The following is a 13,267-nucleotide window of genomic DNA, read 5'->3' as shown; positions in this document are numbered from 1 at the left end:
CAAAAGATTCATCTTCCTGAGCCTTAAACCCTTATTAGCTGTGTGACTCTGGCCAAATCACTTAACTTTGTTTGCCTCAGTTTTCTCATCTGTAAAATGAGCTAGAAAAGTAAATGACAAAATAGTCTATCTTTGCCAAGAAAACTCCAAATGGGATCATGAAGAACATTTCCTTTCATTCTATCCAAACTAGCCTTCTGGATGTTCCTGGTATACCACTTCCTGATCTCCTTCTATTAATGGAATTCACTCCTTCACCTCTGCCTCTAGCCTCTGAAGCTACATTTAGAACTCAATTTTAATGTACCTTCTACAAGAGTCTCACCCACGTATCTGTATCTTCAGTTGCTGGTGCCCTCCCAAAATTATATATATTTTTTAAATTTACTTTGTATATGCTTTTTTTTTCATTGCCTATGTATATATGTTATTTTTTTTTCCATTTTCATGAAATATAAGCTCCTTGAGTACAAAAAACTTTTTTCTATTTTGTCTTTGTATACTCAGCATGTTACCTGGGCACATAGTAAATTCCTATTTAATATATGCATGAATTAATGCTCCCATGCTTCAGTCAAATTATGCTGCTCACTGTTCCCTAAATATGCTACATGCTTTTCTGCCTCCTCATCTTTCCTCATGCCATTTTCTCTGCCTTGAAACTTTCCCCATCTGTTTCTCCATATTCGGAAGCAGTAAGAGCCTTTAAAAAGACTCCTGTCAACTTAGAGAGAGAAGGGAAAGGAAACAAGCCTTTATAAAGCACCTATAATATGCCAAATTTTCTTGTGCTGAGCACTTTGCAAATATTATTGAATTTAATCCTCATAATAACTCTGTGAGTTATGTGCTATAATTCTCCCCATTTTACAGTTGTGGAAACTGAGGCAAACAGAGGTTAAATGACTTGACTATAGTGACACAACTATTGTGTCTAAGGTAGGATTAACACTCAAGTCTTCCTGACTCCAGATCCAGCTTTCTATACCATTTTGCTGCCTTCCTAGATATAGAAAGATGAGAAACCATGTCCTATTTCACAGTGGTTCTGGGAAGAGGTTCAAAGATAGAATAAGTGGTATCAGAACAAGATGGGAGAGAGAATAACTCATTGAGACTGTTGGAAAGGGGAAGAGAAAGTGAATTGAGGATTTGGTCCATAAGGATGGCAAAAGGACTGCAGACAATGCCATATAAAAGCTGATGGAAAGAAATGGAATGTTTAAACTAGAGAAAAGTGTACTTTGAGTAAATAGGGGACCTGCCTTTCTAAGATGAGTATATGTGAAGAATTGTCATTTGAAAAAAAACATTCAATATGTCCCACTTGACTGCAGAGGCCAGAACTATAAACAATGCAAGAAAAGGAAACAGATTTTGGTTGACTGTTATGTCTTGTGAACCTAACCTGTTCCACTGATCAATTAATCTATTTCTTAGCCAATATCAAATGGTTTTGGTGACTACTGCTTTATGATATAGTTTTAATCAGGTACAGCTAGGTCATCTTCATTTGATTTTTTTTTCCATTAATTCCCTTGAGATTCTTGATCTTTTGTTCTTCCATATGAATTTTGTTGTTATTTTTTCTAGATCATTAAAATATTTTCTTGGAAGTCTGATTGGTATAGCACTAAATAAATAGATTAGTTTGGGGAGTATTGTCATCTTTATTATATTTGGTTGGCCTATACAGGAGCACTTAATATTTTTCCAATTATTTAAATCTGACTATTTGTGTAGAAAGTTTTTTGTAATTTTGCTCATATAATTCCTGACTTTCCTTTGGTAAATAGATTCCCAAATATTTGATGCTGTCAACAGTTATTTTGAATGGAATTTCTCTTTGTATCTCTTGCTGTTGGATTTTGTTGGTGATATATAAAAATGCTGAGGATTTATGGGGATTTATTTTGTATCCTGAAACTTTGCTAAAGTTATGAATTATTTCTAATAGCTTTTTAGTAGAATCTCTGGGGTTCTCTAAGTATACCATCATATCATCTGCAAAGAGTGATAGTTTGGTTTCCTCATTGCCTACTCTAATTCCTTTAATCTCTTTCTCAACTCTTATTGCCAAGGCTAGCGGGAAACAGATTATGGAAATGCAATTTAAGGAAACATTATACAAATATGTTGTTGTTATTGTTCAGTCATTCAGTCATTTCCAACTCTTCATGATCCTATTTGAGGTTTTCTCAGCAAAAATATTAATTCTGTCACTACTTATTCATTTCCATCTCTAGCTCATATTACAGATGAGTAAACTGAGGCAAACAAGATTCAGGGACTTGCCCAGGATCACACAACTAGTAAATATCTTAGGCTGGATTTCAATTCAGGTCTTCTTGATTCTAGGCCTGTATTCCATTTACTATGCTACCAGAAGCCAGAACTATAAATGATGCAAAGGAGAAGGACAAATTTGAGAATTTAAGAAAATGTCACATAAATAGAGGTAACCAAATGTGGAATTGAAGGTAATGAGTTCTCCACTGCTGAAGTTCTAGACTGTCTCTTGTAGGGGAATTTTTCAAAGGATGTGCCAACATCTTATTTAAGCCAAGGATTAGACTAGATTGTTTCTGAGGTTTCTTCTAACACTTAGATTCTGGGATTCTCTAAGAAAGAGTATTTTCAGGGGACTTAATACTTGTATGAGTTCCTGTGTTCCTATTGTTCCAATCAACTGTCCCATCACCATGTCTGAAGTGAGAATTCACCCTTATATATACATTAAAGTTGACAAAGTATCCTACATATATGCTATCTCTTTTGACTCTCACTACAATCCTATAAAATAGACCCTCAAAATCTAATTATCCCCATTTCATAGATTAGGAAATTGAGTCAGAGAAAATAAGCAACTTTCTTATGGTCACATAGTTAGTAGGAAATAAAGGTGGGGTTTGAATTCAGACCTTCCTGACTTCAAATCTGGGACTCTATCATTTCATACTGCTAAAATTATACCATTAGAGTTCTTTCTAAAGACTAAAAAGCCCTAGGGTGTAGTGGATAGAGTACCAGCCCTGAAGTCAGGAGGACCTGAGTTCAAATCCAGTCTCAGGTACTTAACACTTCTTGGCTATGTGACCCTGGGTAAGTCACTTAACCCCAATTGCCTCAGTGGGGGAAAAAGACTAAGGCCCTGGAGAGACTTACATGAACTGATACATATATTGGATTTAGTGAAGTGAAGTGAGTAGAATCAAGAAAATATTGTACAGAGCAATAAGTTAATATGATGATCAATTCTGATGGACTTGGCTTTTATCAACAATGAGGTGATTCAGGCCAGTTCCAATAGACTTGTGATGGAGAGAGCTATCTGTATATAGGGATTGAATATGGATCATAACATTTTATTTTCACCATTTTTTGTTGTTGTTTGCTTGGGTTTTTTTTCTCGTTTTTTTTCTTTTTGGTATGATTTTTTTGTGCAGCATGATAAATATGGAAATATGATAGAAGAATTGCACATGCTTAACTTCTATTAGGTTACTTGCTATCTAGGAAACAGAGATGGGCGGGGAGACAAAAAAATGGAATACAAGGTTTTCCAAGGGTTAATGTTGAAAACTATCTGCATATATTTTGAAAATAAAAAGTTATTATTTAAAAAAAAAAAAGATTAAAGCCTTGAACCTCTTCTAAATGTAGAGCTCCCCCTGTAAGGACCTTAGAAAATGCTTGACCACAACATAGCATTCTCACTCTTTCTGTGGTTGTTTACTTGAATTTTGTTTTCTTTCTCAGTTTTTTTTTCCTTCTTGGTCTGATTTTTTTTTTTTTTTTTTTTGGTGCAGCAAGATAACTGTATACATATATATATTGGATTTAACATGTATTGGATTACTTGTCTTCTAGGGGAGGGGGTGGGAGGAAGGAGGGGATAATTTGGAACAGAAGGTTTTGCAAGGGTCAATGTTGAAAAATTACCCATACATATGTTTTTTAAATAAAAAGCTTTAATTTTAAAAAAATGAAAAAAAAGAAAGAAAGAAAAAAAAGAAAATGCTCTGAGACCTTGATGAACACACAATTTGCTAGAGTCAGGAAGATCTGAGTTTAAATCCAAACTCAGGTACTTACTAGTAGATGATCTTAGGCAAGTCAAATGACTTTTATTTGCTTTAGTTTTCTCAATACTAAAATGGGGATAATTTTAGCCCCTAATTATAGGTTTAACCATGTCATTCCTCTATTCAACAAACTCCAGTGACCCTTAGCTCAAGTCTCAAACATAAAACCATCTGTTCTTAAAGTCTTATACAACTTTTCTCTTTCTTCCCCGTCCAGTCTTTTCATACCTTATTCTTCTTCACATATTCTCATACATTCACATTCTGTCATGTAACACTCTACCTCTTGAATCTTAGCATTTTCACTGGTGATTCCCTAGTTGTGGAATGAACTCTCCCTCTCCCCTCTCGGATCTGCCTTCTAGCTTCCCCAGCTCCCTTCAAATCTCAGCTACAGTCTTACCTTCCAAAAGAAACTTTTGTCAGTTCTCCTTAATCTATCTTCTGTCTGTGACTACTATCAATTTATGCTATAGTATCTTTTTTGTATGTAGCTATTTGTATCATAGACACTTTAATAAATGCTAGTTGACACTAATTGATTCAATGTTCTTCTCAATGTGTCTCTTCTGCCCCCTTTTTTTCTGAGGCAGTCGGGGTTAAGTGACTTACCCAGCTAGCAAGTGTTATGCCCCTGTTTAAAATCTGTCTCTTGATTCAGACCAGTTCCAATGAGCTTGTGATGAAGAGAGCCATCTACACCCAGAGAGAGGACTGTGGGAATTGAGTGTGGTTAACGTAGCATTCTCACTCTTTTTATTGTTGTTTGCTTGCATTTTATTTTCTTTCTCATTTTTTCTGGTTTGATTTGATTTTTCTTGTGCAGCAAGATAATTGTATAAATATGTGTGCATATATTGGATTTAATATATATTTCTACCAAATTTAACATATATTGGACTAATTGCCATCTGGGGAGGGAATGGGGAAAGGGGGAAGAAGAATTAGAATACAAAGTTTTGCAAGGGTTAATGTTGAAGAATTATCCATGCATATGTTTTGAAAAATAAATATGTTTTGAAAAATGTTTAGTAAAAAAATAAATAAAATAAAATCTGTCTCTTCAGAGGGTGTTCAGTAAAGAGCAAAACACAATCCAGCAAATTACCGGGATGAGATCTATGCATTTGGAAAATCCATCCCCATTCCTCACTTAGCCAGTGAAATTAACCAAACCCTGCCCCTATCCTATTACTCCACTGAAAAAAGAAAGAAATTATTCCTTTCTTTCTTTCTTTAGTAAAAACAGAACATAGATTCACACACACACCCTTCTTCTCATGGAATGAGACAAACCAGTCTGCTTTGCACACTTACCATTGGAAGCAACATACAAATTAGACAACTTCCTCATGACTTCTCTGTCAAGCTCTAGTTAAGGCTAGAGCCCTGGAAAGCAGCTGGTTTCCCAGCCCCACCCACTCCCAGCCTAGACATTTTTCAACCAGGTTCCATCTGCTATGGGGTCACCCTTGGGTCAGCATACAACAGTAAGAGTGTCCAGGCTCTGGGGGAAGTTCTGACCCTGAACTGAGAGTCTATTGTTTGTGCTGACTTGGCAGGGTCTTTTGTGAATGCTTTTTTTCTGGCAGTCATCAAGAACAGCCTTAGCTGCTCTTCTGATTACATTTGCTTCTTAAGGGAAGAGGAAACCGACAATAAACTTAGATATGTGTGACATCCTCCCTTAGCTTACTCCTCAACTCCCACTCGGATTTGAAAGTTGGGTCCCCAGCACTTCAGGAGCCCATGTGGGTGTTACTTCCTTTGAACAGTCAGGCAGTAGAGACTCAATTAGCTCTTAGCAAAGGTATTTATTCAGATAGTAGAGGAGGGACAATTGTTCCAAGACATTTTCCCCTTAAGCCTGGAGTATACCTCTCTACAAAAGTACACTGAGTTCATAGGAGAGTGAATGTGAACCTAATAATGAGTAATAGTAATGAGGAACGTGGGTAGGATGCCCATAGGATATGGATATATCCCGTAGGAATCACATAGAGCAAAAGTATCTCACAATTCTGTCCAGAAGAACCTGAAAGTCTTGTGATTGATCATACAAATCCCCTTGTATTCAGCAAATCCTTTGGGTGACATGTTCAACTGGATTCCTAGAGTTTACTCATCTCCATAGTCAGACTCATTTTCTGCTAAGAAAAACCACAACTTGAACTTGCTTCCTATCTCTGTGACTTACTGTTTCTGTGTTTTTTCTGGAGTTCAGCACTCTCTACTATGACTAATTTTAAGAGTCCATTTGCTCAAAATGTTTGTGGCAGCCCTTTTTGTAGTGGCAAGAAACTGAAAACTGAGTGAATGCCCATCAGTTGGAGAATGGCTGAATAAATTGTGGTATATGAATGTTATGGAATATTATTGTTATATAAGAAGTGATCAGCAGGATGACTTTAGGGAGGCCTGGAAAGACTTACATGAAGTAGGAGATCATTATTTGTACATGACAACAAGATTATACATTGATCAATTCTGATGGACGTGACTCTCTTCAACAATAAGATGATTCATATCAGTTCCAATGATCTTGCGATGAAGAGAGTCATCTACACTCAGAAAGAGGATTGTGGGAACTAAGTATGTTTCACAGCATAACATTCTCACTCTTTTTGTTGTTGTTTGCTTGCATTTTATTTTCTTTCTCATTTTTTTTTACAGTTTGTTTTGATTTTTCTTGTGCAGCGAGATAATTGTATAGATATGCATGCATTGGATTTAACATATTTCTACCATGTTTAACATATATTGGACTACTTATCATCTAAGAGAGGGGGTGGGGGAAGGGGAGAAAATTGAAACACAAGGTTTTGCAAGGGTTAATGTTGAAAAATTATCTATGCATATGTTTTTAAAAATAAAAAGCTTTAATTTAAAAAAAAAAGTCCATTTGCTCCCACTCAGAATTACATGACTGATGGGAGGAAGAGAAGTAACAAAAAATCCTCCTCCCTTCATTCTCCACCCTCAATAGTCTCCTCTACTGGCAACTTGGATTTTATAATCTCTTCAACTCTCAACTCTAGAATTCATCCAGAGCTTGTCCTTGTCCCACCAGTTGCTATTATTCCTTTCTCCCCTTAATCAAAAGGGTTTTTGCACATACTATAAAGAGATCAGGATAGGGACACAAACAATATAGATAGTTTAATGTCTCATTAAGAAATTTGGAATTGATGCTAGTGTGAGAAAGGCTGAAAACTTAGGTTTCCATAGAGCTTTGAGGTAGTATGGAACAGTGGGTACCACTGACCAAGAGATTTTCAGAATGTGAGAGGTTAAGGAAGGTTAGGATTCCACAGAACCTCCTCCCATATGTATAATTTACTTTTGGAGGGGAAAAGGACTGAACATGCATGATGACTTCATTCTCCCAAATCAAGTGATAGTGTCGGTGGTAGTTTTGATTTCATATAATGTGATGGAAATATATTGCACTTTGAATCAGAAAATCTTGGCTTTTCACCTGAGCATTTTATACCTCTCTTGCTCAATTGTTATATTCAACTTGGTATTATGATTATTTGCACCAATGTCTCATTCCCTCTACTAGAATATAAATTCTGTGAAGGGAGAGACCATATTTTATCTTCATACCTCACAGTATCAATTGCAGGGTCTTGCACAGAATAGGTATTTAAATGTTGATTGAATTGCGGTTGAATGAATGAATGTTGAGGCTATCTAGGGAAGCTCTCTCACTTCCCTTTTTCCTTACTTCTAACTCTGTCTTCACTTAGCCCTTCTACTCCTTCTCTGTTTCTCAGGAAAAGGGCAAAGACCATGTCATATTTATTGTCTCTGCAATCCAAAGCCACTTAAAGGAGGTCAGCCTAGTCATCCACTGGGGAAAAATACAAGAGGTTGAAAAATGCCTGTTGTCTATATTATGACATGCAATTGGACGCTCAGTCTCTTGGGTTAGCTCATCAGCACATATATCTTGAGCTGGCACTGGGGATGGATAGGGATATAGGCCCGGAATTGAATAGGAGGAAGAAAATGCAGCAGATCTCATATGACAGATTGCAAGTATCTCCACTGACCCCAAGCTATTCCCTGCCACCAAAGCCCATTCTTTCAACCCTGACATTTTCTTAGCAATGCTCTAAGTCTTCAAACCATGGAATACCCCCATCTCAAAAAAAAAAAAATAAAAACACAGGTGATCTAAAGGGCAGTGGGGGAAATGCCTGGTGGGTATAAATGGACTGAGCATGTGACCAATGACATAAGGAATGGCAAAAAAAAGACAATGGTCAAAGTCAGGTACCACTTTTTAATAACAACTATCACCACAATAACAATGATAGCTAGCATTTATAGAGCACTTTAAAGTTTACAAAATGCTTTACAATTATTATCTCATTTGATGCTCACAACAACCCTGTGAGAAAATGGATTGACAAAGGTTAAATGACTTGGGTAGGCTCACACAGTCAGTAAGTGCTCTATCCAGTGAGCAGTCTGTTGATGATTATAACATTTGAATGGCACTTTGCAGTTTGCAAAGAACTTTTTTGGATACCACATAATCATATTTTCCTAACAGCATTGTGAAATGCTAGGCTGTAATCTCTGACAGCCTGAATTATGTCATACTTCATTTTCGCATCTCTTTTGGTGTATAGAATCACATGGTAGACAATCTCTTTCCCTTTTACCCTGGACTAATTCAGGGCCTGAACTCAAACCCTGTTCTAAGAAAATGCTGATATAAATTGATTTGTCCTATCTTCTATCCCCCCTTCTCTCATTTGAGAGAACTAGGGAGGAGTCATGCAAGTATAATATTAATAACAACTGGCATTTTTATGGAGTTTTAAAGTTTGCAGAGCTCTTTTGCATACTTTTATCTCATTTAATTCCCACAACCCCGAGACCTATGTGATGTAATTCATTCCCATTTTATAGATAAGAAAAGCAAACCTCAGGAAAATTGTGACTACTCCAAGGTCAAATGGCTAATCAGTGGTACATGGGTATGTGCTTCAGTGGCAGGGGACCCAGATCTGTCTTTTCCATTGCCTGTCTGAGTGATGCTCCCTTTGGGAGAGGTAACACATTCAAACTCTCATGTGTTGTTTTGTGATGGAGTCATAGAATCTAAGAATTTGAAAAAGAACATTTAGGGTCATTTATCCCAACCTCTAACTACTGAACATCCATCACATCACTTTTCCAGGATAGCCAGAGATCACTAGTGATCTCTGGGGGTTAAGGGTCAGAGTGTTAGGAATGGGGCAAAGGATAAAGAAAAGGAGGTGAGTTACACTGAAAACTAGAGCAATTTCCTTCTTTTTTTTCCAAGAGTTTACTTTGTTAGGAAAGTGGAATTTGTTTTTTATTCAGTTCCTGCCTGTGCCAATTCCATTTAGTTCAACTTACCAAGTATTTATTGAGCTTCTACAGAAGGCAGATAAAAATAGGACCAGCCGGGCAAAGCAGAAAGACAATTGAATTGTTGAATGTGTCTCTTCTGGGTGATGTCAGTTGGGTGAGTGATTCACTCTCCCCTCCTCCCTCCCAGTTGGCTGCCTTAGTGGATGGCACTTGCAATGCCTGGTTGCATCAGCAGGATTGGATAGTAAATCACAATACAAAAAACTCAGCCTGAAGCCAGAGAAACAAGACTTTTTCTTCTTTTCTTCTCAAGACTAAATAGTACAAAGGAATTGTTGGGTGGGCATACAAAATCAAATCTCCAAAAGCCAGAGAGAAAACATTCTGAAACATTGCAGGGTCATGCTGTGAGTTCCTTGAATGACCCACCCAAGCTTTCTTAAAGACAAATCAGCTATGAGTCACTCATTATTGGCACTGGAGGCTGAAAGAGAATGTTCAGGCTAGAAAGTTTCAAACCAAGAAACCTGCCCTACCCCTACCATCCAAGCAATAACTACAGGAGGGTCATTGCAGCTCTGCCCCAGGGTACTGAAATTTTAAGGGTGCTTACCGCATTTGTACTTAGCAGGCAGAGACTTTTAAAGTTAGAACGCAGGTAGCAAATAGCAATCTATTAGTTAGAATGCTTCCCTCTTTCCAGTGATCCTATCCCAGTTCCAATCTAATCTCTCCTCTAGAGGTATCCTCACTGGAAGGGATCTTATCATATCCTACGATCTCTAACCTTCCTCTTACTCATTAAAGAAACTGGTTATCCCAAGGCTTTATTTCATCATTTCTCTTCTCACTCCAATTAACTTATCTTTTAAAGTTGATTTTTTTTTAGAGTGCTTTAGGGAAAGTTCATGGTGCTGGCCCCAGGAATCAAAATGACCAGTTATTGCTCTGCCTCCCACCCAGAAACATCTCACAGAATTACAAAATCTCAAGAAATAGAAGGGATGGAATCATAGAATTTGAGACTCTAACGTAAAATGAGTCTCCATCATAACCAATCAGAGAAATGATCATTGCGTCTCTTCTTAAAGATTTTTGAGAACCAAAAATCCATTACCTCTCAAGGCACATTCAAGAGCATATAGTCCAACTCTTTTTACCTTAACCTGGAATTCTTTCTATAGCAAACTTGAGAAGTGGTCATCCAACTTCTGTTAGAAGAGTTTTCATGTTGGGAACTCACTATCTCATGGGCAGCTAGCTCCAAAGTTGGACAATTTTAACTAATAGGAAGTTCTTCCTTCTACTGAGCTAGAAATGTGTGCATTCTCCTCCCCAATCCTCACACAGTTCTCCTCTATTCAGCTCCATTGGTTCCAATTCTGCTCTCCAGAACAAATTGGATTATGTCTAGTCCTTCATAAACTTAAAATAAATGATTACATTTCCCTCAGTCTCCTCTTCCTTCCACCCAGCATCATTAATTCCTTTATCCTCAGAAGAAGGTGACTTTATCTTCAGAATTTACATACTGTTTATGAATCTGCTATATTCTCTCTGCCAGGCTGTGTCCCAACTGCCAAGAGTCCCCATATCACCCCACTATAATACCTTCTCTCATCTGGCCTTCCTTGAATAGCTATGAGGATGCTTTCTTTAGGATGGGAAATTCACTTCTGCTCTTAAGACCTTAATCTCATCATTGTAAAATGAGAGAGTCAGACTAGACTTTTGGGGTCCCAGCAACTGATTTTCTTCCCAGGATTGTCTAGGAACTGTTGGGAGCAGAGATGGGAAAAGGGACAGTCTAATTCACATATCATCTTTGACTTTAGCAGTCTCCCATTCAGGGGAATTCTCTTGAGGATTGTACAAGGCAAGGATTAAAATCTCTTCTTTCTCCATGTTTCATAGTACCCCATTATCCCTGCTATAGAGAGGCAGTATAGTATAAACCTTAGAATAGGGCCTGGTGCAAAATAGATATTTAATAAATGTTGATTGATTGATAGTAGATAGAAAAAGGGACAACTAGGTCACACAGTGGATAGAGCACTGGAATTGAAGTCAAGACAACTCCCTGAGTTCATTCTAGCCTTAGGTACTTAGCCAAATGACCCTGAGCCTCAGTTTCCTTATCTGCAAAATGCAATGGCAAACCACCCCAGTATCTTAACCAAGAAAACCCTAAATGGGGTCATGAAGAAAAGGGCACAACTAAAATTATTGAGCAACAACAACAAAAACAGAATGAAGGAGCTAGAGATGTGAAGATCTCAGATTTGAATTTTGCCTTATATACTTAGTAGCTATGTGATCCACAAGTGACTTAATCATTCTTAGTCTTAAGTTTCCACATCTGTAAAATGGGAATAAGTAATAGCACCTATCCCTCAGTGCTAAGTGTTTCTCAAACCTTAAAACCCTATAATAATATCTGTTACTTTTTTCTTATACTTCTTCAGCTTCTGCCTGGTTCTCTCAAGTGAGGGAGGGTGAAATGCAGATGGGGGCAAAAGTGACTCCTGAAATTAATTTAATCAGTATTTCCTAATCATAGACTACGTGTTCAGGCTCTTAATTGGTCCAAAGGATTAGGGAGGAGAATCTTGTATTGAATGACTTAAATGAAGTCTTGTATGGCACGTTTATCAAATTTGGGGGATAACCAAGATCTGGGAGAGATAGCAAATGGGTTAGATTTTGGAAAGGAATCCAAAAGCATTTCAATAGACTGGGAAAATGGCCCATATTTAATAAAATTGCATTTAATTAGGAGGAAATTAGTTTAAAACTTAGATTTTTAAAAATTAATCAGTGATCAGTCCAGTACATTGTACATGGTAGGTCCTCAGTGAGTATTTCTTGAACTTTAATTTAAATAGTACATGCAGAGGATATGGAAGATGGAGGCAGAAGTCTGTCCATGTCAACAACCTTGTACAATAAGAGCCAGTAACTTGCTTCCTCCAAAAAACTGATATGATGCTGGATTAAATTAATGGCAGCAGAGTGTCCAATGGGGCATTGTGAGGATCTTGATCATTTTCTGACAATGACAGCTGAATCCTAAGTCTGACAGAACTGATCTCCTAGAAAGTACAGGCCAGCTTGCTTGCTGTAGGTCTGTTTTCCAAAGAGCAGCCTAGCTAAATGTGATAGACTCATCACCAGAGGGTTGGCCACAAATGGCTGAATTTTTCTGCAATTCATAAAGATGTAGAAAGACTGTGATCTATGTAGATGAATAGAGGGTGGTTCTGCTTTCCTCTGCCCTGGTCAGACCCCCATCTGAAGTATTATGCTCAGTTCTGGGTGCCATATTTTAGGAAAGATATTAATAATCTAAAACCCAGGTATTTCCTCAAAATGGAATTGTGAGGAAGAACTTATCAATCATAGAGAAGAAGGTTACTGGAGCAAGAGACTTTCCAGAAAAAGTATTGTTACAAGGAAAAAGATTTGTGAAGTACTATGTAAAATCTGCTATTATTATTGTTTGTTTCTAATGGCCCTAGAAATTTCCAACTTACCTCCTATGCAGACAAAAGCTGCAGTACAACAGCCATATCTACTAAAGATCCAAAAAAAGTTTCTTGTCACCAAAGTCCTTGGCGCATCAAATGGTTCAACATCTAAAACTGATATGATTTTATCAGTGAAAATAACATTAAAGAAGAGACATCACCATCTGCTTTATAGTTGAACTAAAAGGATCATGGGACTTTTCCATCTGCCTTGCAGCTGAAACTTTCCATGTGTTATGTCTTGCATTAGAATGGGAGTTCCTGAAGGGTGAGGGCTATCTTACTTTTCTCTTTGGATCT

The sequence above is a fragment of the Sarcophilus harrisii genome, chromosome 1 (assembly GCF_902635505.1).
Source record: "Sarcophilus harrisii chromosome 1, mSarHar1.11, whole genome shotgun sequence".
Lineage (NCBI taxonomy): Eukaryota > Metazoa > Chordata > Mammalia > Dasyuromorphia > Dasyuridae > Sarcophilus > Sarcophilus harrisii.
Note: the sequence above shows the minus strand (reverse complement) of the source record.